We start from the raw sequence: 21,683 nt of genomic DNA, 5'->3' as shown, positions 1-21,683 counted from the left end.
TGATCATCCCAGAGTGCAGGACACGGAATAATGGGCTCAAGTTACAGGAAGCCAGATTCCGACTGAACATCAGGAAAAACTTCCTGAGTGTCAGAGCAATACGGCAATGGAACCAATTACCTGGGGAGGTGGTGGGCTCTCCCACACTGGAGGCCTTCAAGACGAGGCTGGACAGCCATTTGTCAGGGATGCTCTGACTTGGATTCCTGCATTGAGCAGGGGGTTGGACTCGATGGCCTTGTAGGCCCCTTCCAACCCTACTATTCTATGATTCTATGATATAGATTAAACATTACAATATCTACAGGGTGCTATTTACATTTCTCCCTGGTCACACACTATCTCACTCCAACTGCCAATTGTCACATCTATTTCTGTTTGGAACTCTCAAGGTACTTCCAGATGTGGTTTTTAGCATGCAATTGCTCTGCATCATTCATGTAATTTTACAGGGGATCCAGACAATGTTGTATTCCATTTTAGCCTTCCTGTGTTTTCCCACCACTTCTCCTGCCTTTTTTCTTACCCCAGAAGATATGTTAAGGAGGGAATAGCTGCACAATGTATTTTGATTGGTAGCACTAGGAGCTGTCAGTTTGGAAGCATCTTCAGTGAGTTCCAGTATCATTCCTTCTGTTTGTGAATTCAGGTAGTTGAATGCCAACAGGATTGGAGACAAAACAGGAGATAAATCAGCATGCCCAGGTAAACTCTTGAGGTATGCAGATGTACAATATGTAAAAAACAAAAGGGACAAAAAGCAACAACCCCAAAACTGTCCAGTGAGGACTGAGAATGCTCAGTGACCTCCAGGAGTAACAGAAAGCTGAGTGTCTGCTGTATATAAATGTGTATGAAGCTACTGTATATAGCTACTGTATATAAATGTGTATGAAGCTATTTTGTTATGAGAACAAGCAGCCATGAGCCAAATGGTTTGCACAAGGCATATTGGATGGATTCAGAGAAACAAGTTGTTTGTTTCAGTGGGGCCTCAGGCATAAGGTGCTTGTCGGCCCACCATATGGGTTTCCTTTCTCGGTGCCCCTGTGACAAACCCTTATATTCTGATGTAGCTCAACAGTGTCCCCTAGAGCATCTGGCAAATTGACACCACTCCAGGATGCCTGAATGGGCTTATCTCACCTTCTTGTTTTCCAATTCGCATCCAAAAACCTAAGCTCCTTTTAATAATAGGCTAATTGGTTCCAACTGGCTGGGCCTTTTACGATATAAGTTTAGAGTCATTAGGAAGGCAGGTTCAGCCACTAAGTAGTTTTTTTGCACATTTTTAAATAGATTTTAAAAATTAAATGTTCCAAAGGAAAAAGAGATCTATAACAACAACAGCAACAACATGCTACACAGCTAGCTTATACCAACATTTCCTCTTCCTGATACCAACAAAATTGTGTTGCCAAGCTTAAGATTTGGTGACAGTTCCAGAATTGTTTAAACCACTTCCATTGTTGCTCAAACTTGGCAGAGTCTCGTCTTCCCTAACTAGCTCTATTAATCCAAATTAATTTATTTAGAACTGCAAAAACCATAGCTTAATAGACCACTCTCTTATTCTTGGGATTTGATTCGTTTAGCAATGCTTTGTATTGGCAACAACCATGTGATAAGGGAATATTTCCTTTTCATCTATTGGCCCTTCAAAGTTTGTTGACTAAAAAACCCTTAGTGTCAGGAGTTAACTTCCCCCCCAGAATTGTATTAACTGATACTGACACTTGTTGCCAATATCTCTTAGCCTGTCTACACGGCCACCAACAATAGTAAAAATCCCACCTCTCTAAATAATTTCCTGATTTACTAGCTAGACTACTGACATCTGAAATAGAGGCTATCACATGACTGGACAAAAGAAGGGGTCAGCTTTTATTGAACTAAGATTCCCATAAAAGCAAGAGTTTGCTCACTCCTTGGGAGCCTTTTATATACCATCTTGATTACTTTATTATTATTACTTGATTGTAGGTTTGACTTGGCATGTATGGGGCTAAATACTACTTAAAATAATAAACATACATTAAGTATTAAATATTTTTCTTTCAAGTTGAAGTTACCCATTCAGATCTTGCTTTCCCAAAAGATTGCCATTCCTTACAGTCAGTACCTATTGTTAATGTTACCCCGCTCACATGAATGCGCAAGTAAGCCAATAAAATTAATATCTGCAAGTACAGCCTTCTCCAACCTGGTGCCCTCCAGATGTTTTTTTTACTACAACCCCTAGCATTCCTGGCCATTGGCCATGCTGGCTGGGGCTGATGGGCACTGAAGTCCAAAACATCTGGAGGGCACCAGGTTGGGAAAGGCAGGGGTTGTATATTGCGAGGGTGGGCAAAATGTAGATCTCCAGAAGCCCCAACCAGCATGGCCAATGGTCAGGAATGCGGGAAATTGAAGTCCAAAACATCTGGAGATCTACATTCTGCTCATCCTTGGCATATTCACTTCGAACTGTCACATATTTTCATTCAGAAGTGTGCCCTGCAAGAGTATGCTCATATCTTTAAGAAGTAACAGGAGAATCAGCCCACATAAATCCATTTGGTCCAGTGATACTGCAGAGGTCATAACACTAACTAACCAAATTTGCACTGTAACCCAAAACCCCTGATGAACTAACACCCATCTGTAGTACAACATGACATAAGATCTTTATTACCAGAAAGAGTCAGGCCTCTGGGTGTATATCTCATTTATTTAAGGAGTTACTGCATCTGGCATAAATGGCACTCTCCTAAAACTCTTTCCAGTACCCGTAGGCTTTCACAACATATATAGCACACCAGAGCCAAGAGAAAACAGTTTTTCTCCTGATATGCTTGTTTCCCACCCAATGGAAATTATACTGTAATACCAGCCGCTATAGCACATATGTTCCCTGTGGATTCATTCTACATCATACAACATGTTTTTGTTAATCATTTGTTTGACATTGTGATTTCGTATGTGTGTGTAGCGGGGAGGGGGGATCTTGAATTATTTAAGTGTTGTTTAAATATCAAGGGCAGTCAGTCCTATATGGGTATTTGTCTCTCTGAAAGGGCCTAGATTATGGGGAGCCATATGGCTCCTGACCCTCCCTACACTTTGTCTCCCAAATATGTTTGGTAAAACAAATAACATCCCATGGGCACAAGAAGCTGCCTTCTACTGAGTCAGACTATATTGAGCTGTGTCAGTTCAATATTGTCTACACTGACTGACAGTGGCTCTCCAGGGTTTCAGACAGGAGTCTTTCCCAGCTCTACCTGGAGATGCTGGGGAAGGAACCTGGGACCATCTGCATGCAAAGCATGTGCTCTATCATGGCTCTTCCCTCTATGGCATCATTACAGTCAGCATTTCCCCACTTCCTGCAAGCAGCAACTAATGAACTTAAGTGGGCAAATGCTGAATGCGATAATGCCACATTACATGTTTCTGTTACCAATCATTACCAGAGATGCTGGGGACTAGAGGAAGAACAAGCTGGAGACAGCTGCTCATCTCATGTAATGTCTCCTAAGGCTGCTTCATATTAATTTGCTTTTGTTATAGTACAATACCCTCATGCAAAGTTCATGTGCTACATCAGATGTGAAAAACGTATGCTTATTTTTTTTAAGGGTATTCCTTTAAAATGCATGTGAACAGCAGAACTGATTTTTCCCCAGCCATCACTCACATTTAAAGAAGCAAGTGTGGTGGAAGGGATGGACATAGCTGGTTTGCATGGTGTGTATGAGAGACCAGGAAAAGAGGAATGGATCCTTTTGGAGAGGGGGCCAACTTCAGTTATAGAGCACATAAGCTTTGCATGCAGAAGGTTGCTGACTCAATCCAGGTAAGAGGATCTCACACAGTTGGGCTGAGAAAAGATAGGTGCCTGAGTTCACTGGGTTAGATGGACCATAGAAGAAGATTCCCACAGGTGTGTGTTTTGTGTTCTGGTTTCATACCCAAGTTCAAAAACAGACCATAGGAAGATGCCCTCATTCAGGCTGACAAGCTAAAGGAAGTTCAAAGAATGTTCATCTTACTGGATCATTTGGCCTTTCATCTGCAAAAAAGTGGAGGGGCTGTGGTCAGTGGTAGAGCACCTGCTTTCCATGCAGAAAGTCCCAGGTTCACTCCCTGGCATCTCCTGGTAGGGCTGGAGAAACACCTGCCTGAAACTCGGCCGAGCTGCTGCCAGTGAGTTTCAACAATACTGGGCTAGATGGACCCATGGTCTGACTCAGTATAAGGCAGTTTCTTATGTAACAATGAGTGCCATCCCTTGACTTAAATGAAACTGCTTGGGGCATTGACAATATCTTTTTTTCAAGGAAGCACAATAGTATGGGCTCAATTCTTGGTAACTCCTTGTAAGATAGAAGGATCTACTTATTCTTAACACTGATGATGTCATGGACTTTGCATACAAGCATGCTGTTATGAATGTAGTTAAGGAAATTGAACTTGTACTCACTATGGATGCAACTCATAAAACTGCTTATGAATTCAAGACAGCTGCCACAGGACTCAGTAGATATGCATTCTTTGTTTTAATTTGTTTGAATAACCATTATCTGGAACAATCTTTGAAAGATTATAAGAGATACCTCATTGCTGTTTCTATAGGTGGGTCCACAATTTGTTTGCATTGCCAATTTGGGAATGAAATGGTGGTAAGGATGGAGCAATAGTGAGTGTGGAAAGCTATTTCCTCCAGGGGCCATTATTCTATTTTAAGAGGGGCTCCTGAGAAATGTACTAGTTCTCTTGCCAGTCACAACAAGGCCTGTCCTAAATTAGCAAAATCGTATGTTTAGCTTTATAGAGGGAATAGGCAGAAAAATACTCTATTCTTGGTAGCCACCCACCTTACTTCCTTTGACAGGGGCTCCCAGAGAAGGACCCCTGAAGATGATCTTAGGGTCTGGGCAAGTACATATGGGAGGAGGCATAATCCTTCAGATAACCTGGCCCCAAGCCGTTTAGAGCTTTGAATGTTAATAGCAGCACTTTGAATCAGGCTGGACATGGACTGGCAGCCAGTGCAACTGGAAAAGTACTGGCGTAATGTGATCTCATTGGCCAGTCCCTGTTAACAATCTCACTGTCTTGTTTTGGACCAGCTGAAGTTTCCGCACCAGCCCCACATATAACACATTGCAGTAGTCCAGACGAGAGGTTATCAGAGCATGGGCAACTGTAGCTAGGCTATCTCTGTCCAGATAAGGGTATAGTCGGAGCTGAAATATTTCAGGACTTACTGGGGTGGTGATGGTTGGTTGGTTATTATCCTTTGGATTTAGAACTGTTGCAGTAGAATGGGAAGGTAGCTTCCTTCAAAGGGTTGTAAATTTATCATTCAATGGAAATGACCTAACCACACAGAATGCATTTTTCATCATACCCTTGCCAAAACATGAACCACTGAAGTGTAAAAATCATACAACTTAGGGTGCAATCCTATTCAGATAGGCGGCCGCCTCCGAACTCGGAGGCGACTGCCTATCCAATGCAGGGAGGAGAAGCACAGAGGGGATTGTTCCCTCTGTGCTTCTCCTGCCCTGCATTTTCAGTTAGACAGCTGATTGTGGTTGTCTAGCCACAGGATTGTCTAGCTGCAGGAGGGCTGAGCAGGCGAGGAGGCTTCTGTATGACACATTGGACGTGTTGTACAGGCATTTCCGCCCTCTCCACCCCGGAACACCCGCCGGAATGCCCCTTTTTGGTCGCTCTGCACTCATCTTGTGAGCATGGGGCTGTTCTGCGCTGCCTGCGAGGCAGCATGGAAGTGGGGGGAGGTTGGTTCCCAGAAAACCAGATATCCTATGGCCGTCTAGCCACTGTCTAGTGGCCATAGGATTGCTCCCTCCGTTAACTTCTGAAAAGCATGTAAAATAGACATTCAAACAATCTGTTTCTCTGGAAATTGAGATCCTTAAGTAGTGTAAACAGATGTGGCGGCATTTACACTCCTGGATACAGCATGTAAATATAAGCAGGACAAACTTTCAGACAAGATGCCCGCTATTTCCAGTCAGACTATAAACAGCACAAGAACAGCTTCTTTTCTGTTTTCCCCTTCTTCTATTTGCAAAAGTAAGCTTGCAACTTAGTCAGTCAGGAGCACCATGAAAATGAACAAAATGTCTAGCTTTTGAACTCTAGTGCACTTTCCTTGTACTGTGTGCATTTAGATGGCTGGATAAACCATAAAAAATAACATTTACCACAGTTAGCAATAACTAAGGCCTGGTTCACACATGCATATTCATTACTTGATAACCGTATCAGTTCATAACTCACATGTGTGAATGGACCATCGCAGATATATCTCTTCACCCCTTGCACCCACTAGTTTGAAGTCAGTTCACACTTTCAGCTGCTAGTCAAAAAATGTACTCTAATCAGCTAATGTTCATACAACAAGCTTGAGGGCTTCAGCTTATGCCGTTTAAGCCTTGGAACCACAGCGCACACAAACAGGAATATCACCTTCTGAATAGGAAAACTGCATGTGTGCACTACCATGTGTAATGAGTGCATGACATCATGAGAAAGTTATTTCCTTGTAGGAAATAATTCTGTGTGAAGCATCTGTTCTGCTGAACAAAAATGAGCTTGCACTGACATGACCTGCAGAGGAGACATGCACTGGGTTGCATATATCCTTCCTAGAAGAAAAACGTTTTGTTTTGAGATTTGAACAATGGTTATTCTCGATTCCAGCACTTTCTCTGTGTGTGCGTGTGCATGTGCGTGCATTTGTGACTTAGTAAGCGCATAAAAAACTCTAAGGGAAGGAGTTCCATTTGTATGGGAGAGCCACTGAGGGCCTGGACGGATGTAATTCTCTTACAGTGCAATCCTATGCATGTCTACTCAGAAGTAACTCCCATTGCATTCAAGGAGATTTACTCCCAGTTAAGTATGTATAGGATTGCAGCATTGATCTTTTAAACATGATTAAGGGATCAGGGACAGGCTATGGGACTGTACATTCCATCCTCAAAGCTCCTCTCCTCTTGTACACAAAGTCCACTCACATTCTCCCTGCCATTTTTAACTATGTGGAACTGGAATGTAAGATCTATGAGCCAGGGCAAATTGGATGTGGTTATTGGGGAGATGTCAAGATTAAATATAGACATTTTGGGTGTCAGTGAACTGAAATGGACTGGAATGGGCCGCTTCACATCAAGTGACCACCAGATCTACTACTGTGGAAAAGAGGACCACAGAAGAAATGGAGTAGCCTTCATAATTAATAATAAAGTGGCTAAAGCCGTCCTTGGATACAATCCAAAAAATGACAGAATGATCTCAATTCGAATTCAGGGTAAGGCATTTAACATCACAGTGATCCAAATATACGCCCCAACCACAGATGGTGAAGAAGCAGAAGTAGATCAGTTCTATGAGGATCTGCAGCACCTACTGGATAGTACGCCAAAAAAAGATGTTATTTTCATTACAGGAGACTGGAATGCTAAGGTGGGTAGTCAAACGACACCTGGAATTACAGGCAAGCATGGTCTGGGAGAACAAAATGAAGTGGGACATAGGCTGATAGAATTTTGCCAAGACAACTCACTGTGCAATCACTCTCTTCCAACAACCTAAGAGATGACTTTATACATGGACTTCACCAGATGGTCGACACCGAAATCAGACTGACTACATCCTTTGTAGCCAAAGGTGGCGGACATCTATGCAGTCGGTAAAAACAAGACCTGGAGCTGATTGTAGTTCAGATCATGAACTTCTTATTGCACAATTTAGAAACAGACTAAAGAGAATAGGGAAGACCCACAGATCAGTTAGATATGAGCTCACGAATATTCCTAATGAATATGCAGTGGAGGTGAAGAATAGATTTAAGGGACTAGATTTAGTAGATAGGGTCCCGGAAGAACTATGGACAGAAGTTCACAACATTGTTCAGGCGGCGGCAACAAAAAACTTCCCAAAGAAAAAGAAAACCAAGAAGGCAAGATGGCCGTCTGCTGAGACACTGGAAGCAGCCCAAGAAAAAAGGAAAGCAAAAGGCAACACTGATAGGGGGAGATATGCCCACTTAAATGCAACATTCCAGAGGTTAGCCAGAAGAGATCAGGAATTATTTTTAAACAAGCAATGCGCGGAAGCAGAAGAAGATAATAGAATAGGAAGGACAAGAGACCTCTTCCAGAAAATTAGAAACATTGGAGGTAAATTCCAGGGAAAAATGGGTATGATCAAAAACAAAGATGGCAAGGACCTAGCAGAAGCAGAAGAGATCAAGAGAAGGTGGCAAGAATATACGGAAGATCTGTATAGGAAGGATAATAATATCGGGGATAGATTTGACGGTGTGGTCAGTGAGCTAGAGCCAGACATCTTGAAGAGTGAGGTTGAATGGGCCTTAAGAAGCATTGCTAATAACAAGGCAGCAGGAGATGACGGTATCCCAGCTGAACTGTTTAAAATCTTGCAAGATGATGCTGTCAAGGTGATGCATGCCATATGCCAGCAAATTTGGAAAACACAAGAATGGCCACCAGATTGGAAAAAATCAACTTATATCCCCATACCAAAAAAGGAAAGCACCAAAGAATGTTCAAACTATCCAACAGTGGCACTTATTTCACATGCCGGTAAGGTAATGCTCAAGATCTTGCAAGCTAGACTCCAGCAATTGATGGAACGAGAGTTGCCAGATGTACAAGCTGGGTTTCGAAAAGGCAGAGGAAGTAGAGACCAAATTGTAGGGTTGGCGGAGAATTTCTCCCCGAAACTTCGGGGGGCCAAGTGCCAACGTGTTCGGCCCCCCGAAGAAGTTTCGGGGAGAAATTCTCCGCACTCCCCCCGCACCCCCCCCCGGGACGGGACTTACCTTTCCCGAATGTCCCTCCCGGCAGCGGGTCCTGGCGGCGGTTCGTCGGGTCTTTGTCAGGGGTGGGGGCGGCAGCCGATCTTTCGACCGGCTGCCGCCGCCGCCATTCCAATAAAACTAAAAAAAAACAACACGCCCCCGTGATAGGCTACGTGACGATTAACGTAGCCTATCACGGCTAGATCTGCAAAGTCAGCCGTGATAGGCTACGTAAATCGTCACGTAGCCTATCACGGGTGACTTAAAAAAAAAAAAAGCGCGTACAGCTAATGGCGGCCCCCATAGGGAGCTGCCATTCCCGTTCCTTATTTGGTCGCTGGAGTCTACGTAAAGATTACGTAGACTACGGTGAAAATAAGGGCAACGCTATTTGCATTGCCCTTATTTTCGCCGTAGTCTACGTAAATCTTTACGTAGACTATAGCGACCAAATAAGGAACGCGAATGGCAGCTCCCTATGTGGGCCGCCATTTGCGTACGCGCTATTTTTTTTTTTAAAGTCACCCGTGATAGGCTACGTGACGATTTACGTCGCCTATCACGGCTGACTTTGCAGATCTAGCCGTGATAGGCTACGTTAATCGTCACGTAGCCTATCATGGGGGCGTTGTTGTTGTTTTTTTTAACTTTTTATTTCGCGGCCGGGCGAGGCGAGGCGCCTCCTCCCCGGCCTGAATTTCGGCCGGGCGAGGCGGGAAGCCTCCCCCCCAGCCTGAATTTCGGCCGGGCGAGGCGGGAAGCCTCCCCCCCCCCGGCCTGAACTTCGGGGGGAGAGCAGCGAAGCGCCTCCCCCCCACCGCGAAAAGCTGCGAGACCAGGTAAGTGGCTTTCGTGCACCCCTACCAAATTGCCAATATCCGCTGGATAATGGAGAAAGCCAGGGAGTTTCAGAAAAACATTTATTTCTGTTTTATTGACTTTTCTAAAGCCTTTGACTGTGTGGATCATCACAAATTGTGGCAAGTTCTTGGTGGTATGGGGATACCAAGTCATCTTGTCTGCCTCCTGAGGAATCTGTATAACGACCAAGTAGCAACGGTAAGAACAGACCACGGAACAATGGACTGGTTTAAGATTGGGAAAGGAGTATGGCAGGGTAGCATACTCTCACCCTACCTATTCAACCTGTACACAGAACACATCATGCGACGTGCTGGGCATGATGAAGCCAGGGCTGGAGTTAAAATAGCTGGAAGAAACATTAACAAACTCAGATATGCAGATGATACTACTTTGATGGCTGAAAGTGAGGAGGAGCTGAGGAACCTCATGACGAAGGTGAAGGAAGAAAGTGCAAAAGCTGGGTTGCAGTTAAACCTCAAAAAAACCAAGATTATGGCAACCAGCTTGATTGATAACTGGCAAATAGAGGGAGAAAACGTGGAGGCAGTGACAGACTTTGTCTTTCTAGGCGCAAACATTACTGCAGATGCTGACTGCAGCCAGGAAATCAGAAGTCGTTTACTTCTTGGGAGGACAGCAATGACAAATCTTGATAAAATAGTTAAGAGCAGAGACATCACACTGACAACAAAGGTCCGCATAGTGAAAGCATTCATAATTCCCCGTAGTAACCTATGGCTGCGAGAGCTGGACCATAAGGAAGGCTGAGCGAAGGAAGATAGATACTTTTGAACTGTGGTGCTGGAGGAAAATTCTGAGAGTGCCTTGAACTGCAAGAAGATCAAACCAGTCCATACTCCAGGAAATAAAGCCAGACTGCTCACTTGAGGGAATGATATTAAAGGCAAAACTGAAGTACTTTGGCCACATAATGAGAAGACAGGAGACCCTGGAGAAGATGCTGATGCTAGGGAAAGTGGAAGGCAAAAGGAAGAGGGGCCGACCAAGGGCAAGATGGATGGATGATATTCTGGAGATGACGGACTCGACCTTGGGGGAGCTGGGGGTGGCGACGGCCGACAGAAAGCTCTGGCGTGGGCTGGTCCATGAAGTCACGAAGAGTCGGAAGCGACTGACCGAATAAACAACAACAAAAAGGGTTATATAAGCATCAGTCTTAACTATGGCTAACAATAACCAGGGATCTCTACTCACCAGGATTTTGAAAACATCTTCCTATGCTGGTTTCAAAGCCTGTTCAGTAGAAAAGTGTAGCTACCATTAACCATGGTTAAGATCGGTGCCACTGCAACTCTTAACCATGATTAAAGCCACTTTGGTAATTCATGTGCAAAAGGTGGGAGGTGCTATGGGGAGGCAGTGTGTGATACTACTTTCACAGTGCTATAGTACAAGCCCTGAGAAAGCCAGGACATACAGAAAGGTATCCTGGCCCTGGTTCATGAATGGGCAATTCAAAGGGGCTTTCCCAGGCCATCATGATGTAACATAGGAGACATTGTGGTGTCTTGGATATGTTGGTTCAAAGGCATTAATGGATTTATAGTTCAAATTTATTAGAGTTTTTAATTGTGTCAGTAGGACAATAGGAGCCAATGCAGATGCTAAAACACCGGCATATTGTGCCTCCGGTGGCTCATTGCTATGAGGGGGTAAGTGAGCGCATTCTTTGCCAGCAGAAACATCCAAGCTATCATTAAGGGCAACTCCACTCAACAACTGCAGATAGGCAAGGCGCTATAACTGAAACATGTTGGGCCAAATTAAAAGCTCACAAATCCAAGTTACTTAGAAGAAATACTTGGGATTATTATGAAGTACCAAAATGACTAATACCTTCAGTTTCAACATCGCTAATCCCAGCCCTTGTAAAGAGATCAAATGAAGCAATGGGTGCAGCTGTAATGAATGAATTTTACCATGCAAGCTAAAAATAATATAATAAGGCAGGGACACGAACAGTAAATTTCTCCATAATTCTTTAAATTGCACTTATTCACACAGTGAGGCCAATCATCTAACAAATTTACATAATAAGATTAGCAAATCTAATGAGACTAGTAAACTAGCCAAAGCTTACAGCAAGCAAGGTTTAAAAAAAAGCATAGAAATTGCCTATTATTTTAAACCAAACCATTACATTTTAACAACTTATTAAAGATTTTTTTCCTTGTGACATTAACTAAGGATTTATGCAAAACACACACCTAAGTGAATGATCTGGTACACACGATCACTTCAGACTACTGTGGCTTATTAGCCATGGTGGGTTGCGGCACCCATGGGTGCCAGGTTGACAATCCAAGCCCCCACTGCAACAGCTTCTCATGACTTGCAAAACTGGCGAGGGTGGGTGGGTTACTGGGGTGGTTGCCAAGCCACCCAGAACTGATAGGCTGTTTTAGGGTTGCAGGTGGTTTGTCAACCACCCCAACAACCCATCCTTGCTGGGTTTGCATGTAATGAAAAGCTACAGCACGCCCCCATTGCGCCTGAATATTCAAAATGGTGGCCCCCACAGCGCAAAGCCCCACAGGGAAATTCATCTACGTGCGAACCTGCCATCCACGTATAAAAAACACTTTCTCTACCTATCATTCCTTCATACATATTATTGAGGCCAATGGAGATCTCCTAACAGTATACAGTTTTGAGTTTGGGATTTTATGAAAAGGCTAGTCCAGTTTCCATCAATAGGGGATTGGATTGGATAGCCCCACAAAATAAAATTATTTTATTTCCCTAAAAGAATTTAGGGAAATACAATGAACCATGTGTAAAATGAGGAAAGGGAACTACATTTCCACACATCATAAATGTTATGTTTAAAAAGAAATACTATACTGCAACAACAGGCAATATTTCAAACATCTAAAGCTCTGATTATTTCTCCTTTAACAATTCAGCCAAGATGTTACTTACCTTTATATTACCCTTAGTTTGCAGTTTTACACTCTTCCTAGTTTGGGGACCAGGGGAAAGGAAAATTAGAATCTACAGATCACAGACATGGTCACTTCTGTGTCTTTTCTTTCAAATGGATCTTAATTTCTGTCAGAAAAAAACATGGATCTCATAATGTATGAATGCTGGCATGAACGTTTATCTTGCAAGTCTATTCTAAAAATCTGCCAGCTGCTCACTTCCACAAATAATTACTCACATGAGCTGTCTACTCATGTCAGCAGAGTAATATGGGGGCAAGCAACTTATATGAGCAACCATTTCCCTTCCAGCTATATTCCCACTCAAAATGGCCTCCCACCTGCTTTTACACTCACATAGGGAAAAAATACATAACTGTCCCCTAGCAAGTGGAAGAGCAGGTATGGGGGTGGTGCAGACTTTGAGCAGGAAAACAACTGGAGGGGAAAGAGTTAAGCAGCCCCTCAGTCAGTATTACTCTGTTACACATGTCTGCCCTGTAGCATCCAGTTTAGGCCTCAGTAGTAACAATTTTCAGTCCCTATTCACCTGACACACAAGCCATAGTACTCTTCTTTGCGTGTACTATTTGGCAGCTCTGAAATAATATCATTTTGCTGTAAATAACTGCCTTGAAGACTTATCTAATGAAACACTTTACTGGAAGCACTCAGTGTTTCCTTTGGGGGCATTTAGTCAGGATATGCTAGCAATGTGATTTTAGCAGAGATGGAAACAGGGCTTGGTTTTAGCTGAATTGAAAGAAACCAAACCATGTGCATTACTTCAGCAGGCAGCTTTACGCCAGGGATTACAAACAACTATACAAATGTAGTCAGATGTTGGGGAGATAAATATATCTTCTTTTGCACCAACAAAGGCCATTAGTGACAACCAACATAATCCTTTAAAAATAGTGCTTTCAAAGGCAAAAACTATTTATCCTATCCAGCCCTTGTCAATAGTTCCAGAGCTAATGCTGCAGTTGGGATGAACTTTCTCCTTCACTGAATTGCGTATCTGGAGTCACTGAAATGGATGGATATATCTAACATTGCACATGAGCATCCCCATATGGCACAACTAGTTTCATGCAACAGTAACAACTGGAGATGCATTGGGGCCCATATCAAAGCGCTCTGTTCACGAAAACCATTCAATCCTTTAAGTTTACAATGACATCAATGGATAAAAGGCATACTTAATATCAAACACCATTATAACTGTTTTCCTTGATATGTCCAACATTAAGTACTTTCCTGTAATTGTGACAAGTGACTTTTAATGGAGCTTAAGAGAAAACACAACTTCCTGATAGGAGTGAAAAACAAAATTTCCTACATTTTTGCATTTTGTAGCACTAAACAGTAGTTATTCCCATGTGAAAATTTGAAGTATCTAGTAAATAAAACTGTAGTGGTTAGAAGAACCTGGCCACAGCAAATAGTGCAGACAGTTCTTGGCTTCCCTTCCAGGCCCAAAGTCCAATGAATGTTGATCCTCCAATTTCATTAGATTGTGTTGGAAAATAGGGATTACCTCTTTTAGGCATTTAGTAGATGAGAAAATACCCACCTCTACAAGAATACTAGGTGAGGGTAGGAAGTGACCCTGCCAGTCCGAGACACATTTGTAGATTATACCAATTCTTCTCTCAGCAGTAAGTAATTCCCAGACCAGTTTACCAAGATGATACATCAGCCTTCCTTAACCTGGTGCTATAGTACCTATAGTACCGGGACAGATTAGTGATTCTGTTGGTTTACCGCCCATCCCGCTGCCCATCAGACTCCCTGCCTGAGCTGACGGAGGTGGTCTCGGACTTGGTGTTGAGGACCCCTAGGATGATGGTCCTGGGGGATCTCAACTTCCATGCTGAGGCCGCTGTATCTGGGGCAGCTCAGGACTTCATGGCCGCCATGACAACCATGGGGCTGTCCCAACATGTCATCAGCCCAATGCATATAAAAGGACACATGCTTGATCTGGTTTTCTGGCTTGATCTGGTTTTCTCAACTGGGCAGGAAGATGGTGATCTGAAAGTGGAGGAATTAACATCTGTCCCTTTGTCATGGACAGATCACTTCCTGCTGAGGTTTAGACTCCTGGCAGCCTTCCCCCCTGCAAGGGTGGGGCACCTATTAAAATGGTCCGCCCCCGGAGATTAATGGATTCTGATGGATTCCAGAGGGCTCTGGGGGATTTTCCTGCTGGTATGGCTGGTGCTCCTGTCAAAGCCCAGGTCGCTCTGTGGAATGCAGAGATGACTCGGGCGGTTGACACGATGGCGCCCAAGCGCCCTCTCCCTCTGAGCAGAGCCCAGCCAGCTCCTTGGTATACACCTGAGCTGAGGGCAATGAAGCAAGAGGGGAGACGGCTAGAACGCAGGTGGAGGAAAACTCGTGCTGAGTCTGACCGAATACAGGTAAGAGCCCATTATCAAGCCTTCTCTGTGGCGGTGAGGGTGGAAAAGAGACAGTTCTTTTCCACCAGCATTGCATCTTCTCAGTGTCGTCCAGCGGAGATTTTCCGAGTGGTTCGTGGCCTGTTACATTCTGGGCCAGGGAGAGAGATGGTGGAACCCTCAGTGGCACGCTGTGACGAGTTTGCACGGCACTTTGAAGATAAAGTCGCTCAGATGTGTCATGAATTGGACACCACGATTAATGCAGTTCCATTGGTAGAGGCATTCAGAGCACCGTCTGGTCCAGTTTTATTGGATGAGCCCGAGGATGCGGACAAGGTGCTTGGCCAAGTCTGATAGACCACTTGTGTGCTTGACCCTTGCCCTTCATGGCTTATTAAATCAAACAAGGAGGGGATGTCCAGCTGGGTCCAGGAGGTTGTAAATTCCTCCTTGAGAGAGGGAGTGGTGCCTGCCGCTTTAAAAGAGGTGGTAATTAGACCACTCCTGAAAAAGCTTAACCTGGACCCAGAGGATGTTAACAATTATAGGCCAGTGGCCAACATCCCCTTCCTGGGCAAGGTGCTTGAGCAGGTGGTTGTAGGACAGCTCCAGGCACTGTTGAATGAAACAGATTATCTAGATCCATTTCAATCGGGCTTCAGGCCTGGTTTTGGAACGGAAACTGCCTTGGTCGCCCTGTGGGATGACCTCTGCTGGGAGAGGGACAGTGGGAGTGCGACCCTGTTGATTCTCCTGGACCTCTCAGCGGCTTTTGATACCATCGACCATGGTATCCTTCTGTCTGGGTTGGGAGTTGGAGGAACTGCACTACAGTGGTTCCACTCCTACTTGGATGGCTGATTCCAGAAGGTGGTGCTGGGGGATTATTGCTCTGTGCCATGGCAATTGTGCCATGGGGTTCCACAGGGCTCTATTTTATCCCCCGTGCTTTTTAAGATCTACATGAAACCGCTGGGGGAGGTTATCCAGAGGTGTGGGCTGAGGTGCCATCAATATGCGGATGACACCCATCTCTACCTCTCTTTCTCATCAAAACCAGGTGAGGCAGTGGCTGTTCTGAATCAGTGCCTGGGCACGGTAATGGACTGGATGAGGACCAATAAACTGAAACTCAATCTAGACAAGACGGAGGTGCTGTTAGTGGGTGGTTCATCTGCCCGGTTAGGTGATGTTCAACCTGTTCTGGAGGGGGTTGCACTCCCCCTAAAGGATCACGTTCGTAGTTTGGGGGTGCTCTTGGATCCAGAACTGTTACTTGAGGCACAGGTGAACTCAGTGGCACGCAGCACTTTTTATCAGCTTAGGCTGGTATACCAACTACGCCCTTATCTGGACAGAGATAGCCTAGCTAAACTTATCCATGCTCTGATAACTTCTCGTCTGGATTACTGCAATGCGTTATATGTGGGGCTGCCTTTGAAAACGGTCCGGAAACTTCAGCTGGTCCAAAATAGGGCAGCAAGATTGTTAACAGGGACTGGCCTGCAAGCTCATATTACACCAGTACTTTTCCAGCTGCGCTGGCTGCCAGTCCATTTCCGGGCCCGATTCAAAGTGCTGGTGTTAACATTCAAAGCCCTTAACGGCTTGGGGCCAGGTTACCTGAAGGATCGCCTCCTCCAATATGTGCCTGCCCGGACCTTAAGATCATCGTCAGCGGCCCTTCTCCGTGAGCCCCTGCCAAAGGAAGTGAGGCGGGTGGCTACTAGGAGGAGAGCTTTTTCTGCTGTGGCACCCCTGCTCTGGAATGAGCTCCCTAGTGAGGTTCGCCTGGCACCTACATTGTATTCCTTTCGGCACCAGGTGAAGACCTTTTTATTTTCCCAGGCATTTTAGCTTTCTAAATTTTTAGCTTTGCTGTTTTAAATTTGTATTTTAAACTCCTGCACTGCTGCTAGGTTTTATTGTGGTTGTATTGTTATATTGTGGTTTTAATGTTCTATATGTCGTAAATTGTTTTATTGTGTGCTGTTTGGTTTTAATTTTTGTGAACCGCCCAGAGAGCTTCGGCTATTGGGCGGTATAGAAATGAAATAAATAAATAAATAAAATAATAGTATATTTGGACTATAGCTCCCAGGATTCCTGACCATTGACTGTGATAGTTGGGGCTTGATGGGAGTCGAAATCCTAAACATCTGGAGGAAGGCTAGAATACATGATGGAAGAGAACAGTTCCCAGAAAATGCAACCACAATTGCACAGAGAATTATCTCTTTTCACATACTGCTGTTACTTCAGAGAATGAGTTAGGAGAAACTATGATAAAGTTAAGTCTTATTCCCATAGATTAGCCTTCCCCAACAACTCCCATCATCCCCAGTCAGTATGGCCATTGGCCATGCTGGCTGGTGATGATGGATTATTGTCCAACACATCTGGATGGCACCAGGTTGGGGAAGACTGCCATAGTCTGTAGTTCTTGTATCTATGCATATTAACTCCATTGATTTTGAGCACAATCTGCTCTTCAAAGGGATGAAATCTAAGTTCATGTAATTTTAAAAATTAACTCATGACAGATCAAAGTATGACATATTTAAATGTGCCTATGCATACAAATTGACCAAACGTTCAGGCCTCTGAAAGGTAAATATGCCTCTTGTGGCTATTATTCTGCCTGGCCAAATATAGGTGATGTTTTCTCTGACCAACATTCTCACTACTATGTGTAGTTAGTAGGAAATACCCTTTCCGCACTATAGAATGGGATTAAATCAGCTCCTGATGATGAGGGGACTTTCCTAACCCTGCATTTTGGGACGTAAGTACTCTAGGGGAGGTTAACCTAGCAAGGCAACAGATATTTTTTACAGACAGGTGATAATCCGGTTCTCTACCCAGCATGGTGCAAGAGCAGACCCTCTATATCAGATCTGCTGCTAATCATAAGTGCTTCTCTAAAGGAGGTATCAAGTCAATCAGGAAACATCTCAAAACATCTACTTTAGCTACCTCTCTGCAAGACAAGGATTGGTGTGCCAACTTTGTGTTCATTCCTAACTCCACTAAGTAATCAAGAAGCTGAGCCTTGCTTGCAAGCTGAGCCTATTGATATAAAGATCAAATACACTGAATGCATTGGTACTTGATGAATCAGTTTCAATGTTATCAAATATCAGTTGCCTTGCTCTCCCTAAGGTACATTAAATGGCATTCCATTTAAGACAGCTCTTGCCCTACTTTTCAGACCAGGAACTCCCAAACGGGATACCTGATCTCTGGATTTGCATGAGAAATCTGAGGTATGTTAATGTGTGAACACAGAGAAAATATCCTGGTAAAACCTGCAGCAGCTTGCTTCTGCTATAGCCCCATAAATCTGGCTGAAAATATATATTGTTGTAAAATTGGACAGGAGGGGGTTAATGGAGCCAGAAGAGCTGTCTGGGCCTGCCTTAATGGCCTGTGGAAGTATCTCCTTTGTTAAAGAAATTGCAAGTAAATGGCCCACAGTGATTAGGAGACCCTTGGAAAGTAAGAGCTGTTTTGGAAAAAGGGGATCTCTCCCCCCCTCCCCTTCTGGTTGAAGATGTTGTAATCTAAGGGTGGCTACAGATGAGGCTTTTATTGTGGCATCACCCTGCCCTATTTTATGAGGGGTTGGGAGAGACAATGTTGTCTTCCACTCTTAATCCTCTGGTGTTTTCCCATCACTTCTTCCATCTTTTCTCTTACTGCAGATAATCAGTAAAAGAGAAAAAGATAGAACTGCTGCATGATACCTTCTGATGGTTAGTGCCAATAGTGGTCCATCTGGAAATGCCCTAGGTGTTTGTGCAGGAAAAAAGGGGCAGACTGCAGCTTGAGTATGAGACATAGGGCCAGTTCACATGATCACCACAGCCCACCATGGCTTTTTAAAGCCATGGTGTCTTGTGGTGTGTGCCAGCAGACCTTTTGAATATTCAGCCCCCATGGTAGTGGTGGTAAGGGTTGCCATGGTTTGGTGTGTCATCCGAACCCGAGCAGCAGGAGTTGTGGAAAGGAGAAACAACCCTCAAATAACCCATGGTCAAATAACCCTCCAACAACCCCTGCTGCCTAGGTTCAGATGGCATATCAAACCACGGCAACCCCTGCTGGGGGTTGAATATTCAAAATGGCATCTGGCACACACCATAACCCACCATGGCTGACATAAGCCATGGTGAGCTGTGAGGATTGTGCAAACCTGGTCAGAGAAAGACAATGACCGTGTCATATGACACGGTGTGGCTCGTCGTGGGTTATTTAACCCATGACAAGCCATGGTGCTCATGGGCACCACTCTGCATATCCAACCCCCTCAGGGTATTTATTTATTTATTTATTTATTAAATTTATTAATCGCCCATCTGGCTGGTCACCCAGCCACTCTGGGCGATGTACAGAGTGTATAATAAAACAGTTTAATACAATAAAATTCTACAGTAAAAACATATTTCTAAAAATACCCTAACCCTTGTCATGTTCTGTGAACTTGGCTAACATGGGTTATGCGAGGGTTAAACAACTCTCTCATAATCCTCACATAACTCAGGCTTGTTGGGTTCACACTACACGACAAACCCAGAGCGGGGATTGGATATGCAAAATGGCAGCTGCACATACCCTACAGATGCCGCAGCCTCGTTGTGGGTCAAATAACCCATGGTGGGCTGCCGTGTCGCGCTAACTGGCCCACAGAGACGGAGAACTGAGTTTGTAAGCATCTTAAGGTGCAGTCTGCCTCCCTGGAACTTTGATATGGGAGAAGTGGACTTTGGCTGTCTGTTGGAATGTTTAAGATTTGTGCCTTATGCTCAAGCTGTATATTAATAGAAATGTAAATAAATACAAATATTACAAAATACCAATAAGCCTCTAGTGACTACCTTCCAAAGGAAACCAAACCTGAGTGAGCACTGTATCCCCTGGAACTTCCCACCGCTTGGAGAAGTAGGGTAAGTGTGAAATTATGCATGTGATGTACAGTTACAGCATGTATGGAAGAATAGAAAAGAGCCTAACTGAGAGAGCATAGTCTACTGTGCACTAGAATAGTAGATTTCCATCCTCCAAAACCTGAAAACTGTATGTGGGAAATGCACTTTGAGCTATTACATCACTGTGTGGGAATTCAACAAAACAAATAAACAGACAAGCAAAGAACCCCTTACACACATCCCTGTCCCAGCCAGTTATATTTAATGTGGCCAGGGATGTTCTCCAGACAATGGTGCAGGCGAGAGAATTGCGTTTTGATACACAAACCAACAACCTAATGTATGGTCAGGCTCTGTAACCACATTGGCACCCCATATCTCCAGTGCCACAGGTGAGGGTATGGAGGTAGCGGACGTGTTGGGGGGCGGGGGCTTGCTCCTGGATGTTTATGCCCTCCAACTTGTGGTGCTTGTTAAGCATGCCTACAGAGACAGTAAAGTTATCAAACAGCAATGTATACAAATAGCAAGGTTCATCAAGGTTATGAATTTAGGAAGTTAGTCAAATAAGACCTCTAAGGAGGTATCTTATTTGACTCAATACCCAAGTTCATAACCTTTGCTATCAACATGCAGAACGCTTGCTGTTCAGATTGTTCTCTGCCTTCTAGTTGCCCTATTCGCACAAGCACCGCAAGCAGCTTTCTGCCCTTCCAGCTTTCCCTCGGCCATCCCTCTCTCGCTCCGTCCTGCTTGGCCTGGAGCCTTCTCCGGGACCCAGACCCGATGGGATGATCTTACCTGCTGCCGAGCCGCCTTTCGGCTGAGAGCGCCTCGGAGCTTCGGCTGTTGGTGCCGGGAAGGGCAATCCTCGCCTGCCGCAGTCTGGACAGCGGGCGGGCGGGAGGGCGCGAACGGGCGAAGGCGGTGTGCCGCCCCGCGGCGGCAGCTTTCTCTCTCTTTCCGCGCGGGATTCCTGTGGTTTCACTCGGATGCCGCCTGACTTGTCGTTCCCGTCGGTGCGTGGCGTGGATTTGTCCCCTTCCTTTCTGACGGGCCGCAGCACGTGTATATCAGGTTGTTGGAAGGCGCCCCCGAAAGCGTGCTCCCCGAGAGTGAGGCAAGCGAAGCTCCTCCCCGCCTCGCCTTTGTTGCGCCGGTTTTCGCGCACGGCTCCTTTCGGCTGCCTCGGAGCCCTCGTGGGATGGGAGAGGTGGGGAGGAGAGCCCCTAAATCTCGGACCACACGTTGGCCCAGAGCAGCGAGGCGGCGGCGGCGAGAAGGAAACCCGGGGCACTCGCCCGACAGGCAGCAAGGGCGGTGCATGAGATGAGCGCCAGAAGCCCGCCGCCTGCTCCGCCAGCACCGTCGTTGGCAGGCCGCGGCACTGCAGCGGCGCAGCCCTGATGCAAATCATGCCCTCATGGTTTCCCTCTAGACAGACGGGGGGACGAGACGGACCACGGCGCGGAGCCGCAGCGGTCTGTATTTATTTTGAGGCTCCCATTGCTAAGGAAGGGGTGGACCGCGCTCAAGAGGGATGAGACAAGCTCTGCGGGCCGAAAGGGCATGTTTTTCCCCTCTTCATTTTGCCTCTGTTTTGTTCTTTTCTTCCTCACGGCGCGAGAAAGGCAAAACGATGGCGAGAGGCCCCCGTCTCTTTAAAATTCCAGTCTGCCCAATCACGTCTGAA

At 45.1% G+C, this 21,683-nt stretch overlaps 1 protein-coding gene across 2 annotated transcripts in view; it reads right to left on the bottom strand.

The window, feature by feature from the left end:
- Nucleotides 1–21,303, bottom strand: part of FGF1 (fibroblast growth factor 1) — a 100,255-nt gene extending 78,952 nt beyond the window's left edge. For both annotated transcript variants that reach the window (XM_084838786.1, XM_084838789.1), the window contains exon 1: nt 20,792–21,303. The gene's annotated coding sequence lies outside the window, so the exon portion shown is untranslated. The remainder of the gene's footprint in view (nt 1–20,791) is intronic.
- Nucleotides 21,304–21,683: the final 380 nt, after the last annotated feature.

Source organism: Heloderma suspectum, chromosome 2, assembly GCF_057233095.1.
Source record: "Heloderma suspectum isolate Gila_16-S chromosome 2, 16-S_ref, whole genome shotgun sequence".
Lineage (NCBI taxonomy): Eukaryota > Metazoa > Chordata > Lepidosauria > Squamata > Helodermatidae > Heloderma > Heloderma suspectum.
The sequence above is the reverse complement of the archived record's forward strand: the minus strand, read 5'-3'. Positions and strand labels throughout refer to the sequence as shown.